Genomic DNA, 1,816 nt, shown 5'->3' on the forward strand with positions numbered 1-1,816 from the left:
TAAATTGTTACCATAACCTATACATCACTATATATAATTCGGAAATTTCGCAATTTAACTGTAATCGCCCATGGTGACAATAAATTGTTACCATAACCTATACATCACTATATATAATTCGGAAATTTCGCAATTTAACTGTAATCGCCCATGGTGACAATAAATTGTTACCATAACCTATACATCACTATATATAATTCGGAAATTTCGCAATTTAACTGTAATCGCCCATGGTGACAATAAATTGTTACCATAACCTATACATCACTATATATAATTCGGAAATTTCGCAATTTAACTGTAATCGCCCATGGTGACAATAAATTGTTACCATATGTTAATCATGCCGTTCCACCATTATAAATTCTGTCTTATATTTTTCACAGTTACTTTAAATTGTTACCATAACCCATGCAGCACTACATGTGAGGAAATTTTGCAATTTTTAAATCACCCATGGTGACAATAAATTGTTACAATATGTTAACCATGCCATTCTGCCCTGCCATTCACCATTATAAATTGTCTTATATGGGGTTATCCCTATAGACCCCTGGTTCCCAACCGGGGGTACTAGTACCCCATGGGGGTACCAACGAACACCACAGGGGGTACCTGGGAAGACTCTTAGACAATTTTAAAAAAGTAGTGCTATATAATAATCAGCGGGTTATTCAGGCATCTCTATCAACAGTGCCAACAAGTCATGGTTTTCGGTCGAGGTCTAGTCCCCAATCCACAAAAATCGTGTAAAGCCCGCCCCACACACTGTGGAACTTGCTGCGCCATCGTCCACATGTGGACGATGGTGCAGCAAGTTCCGCAGCGTGTGCGCATGCAAAATCCATCGATCTGAGTCGTGTGTAAAATATCACACGTGTTTGATATTTTCTTCCACGTGTGGAAGATTGAACAGCGTGTGCGAGTGGCTGTGTAAATTTCCACACTCAATTTGCATTGTTCGCTTGATTGTTCGCTTGGATGCATTGGATTTTTTTCTCAGCTCGCAGATCGTCCAAAGAGGCATGTCCAAGAATTGATCGATCAAACGTCGTGTGAACGCTCTCTTCAATGACGCTCTGTGTCCAAGCAAACAATCAAGAACAATGCGAATTGAGTGTGGAAATTTACACAGCCACTCGACGCCGTGCGACTGCATTGCGTTAATAAAACATAAACATAATGTCAAAATATTCATGACAATACATCAGTGTTGGTTCTTCATTTTGCTTATGTTGGGCGAAAGGGTACCAGGAGATAGCGTAAAAAAATAGGGGTACGGGGAGTCCAAAAGGTTGGGAACCACTGCAGGGACCGAAGGTCCGATAGACACAATATTGAAAAGGAACCTATAGACCGAAGATTTCATAAATCATAGTAAAATACTTTACCTAATTTGTGACAAACACGCACACGCACACGCACACGCACACGCACACGCGCACACACACACGCACACGCACACGCACACAGACACACGCACACGCACACACAGACACACGTGTGTGAGCGCCTACCAATGAGAACTTAGATTTATGACATCTGAATGACGACGTTAGTTATTCTACCAGTATAGTGGGACACTCCAGGTATCAGAATGCGGACTCACAATATGTGAGTGTAGTACTTTATCAAAGAATCGGGGACATATATAGTGCACGTCATTAGGGCGACTGCTCGCTAGTCCGACGGCCCAATAGTCCGAAAGCCCACTAGTCCGAAAACCCACAGGGGATGGGGTATCGATCTATAGTCCTAATGTTTAATTAATTAATTTTAAATTTAAATTTAAATTTTAAATTTAAATTTTATTTTT

This window comes from Priapulus caudatus, unplaced genomic scaffold (genome assembly GCF_000485595.1).
Source record: "Priapulus caudatus unplaced genomic scaffold, Priapulus_caudatus-5.0.1 Scaffold1150, whole genome shotgun sequence".
NCBI lineage: Eukaryota > Metazoa > Priapulida > Priapulimorpha > Priapulimorphida > Priapulidae > Priapulus > Priapulus caudatus.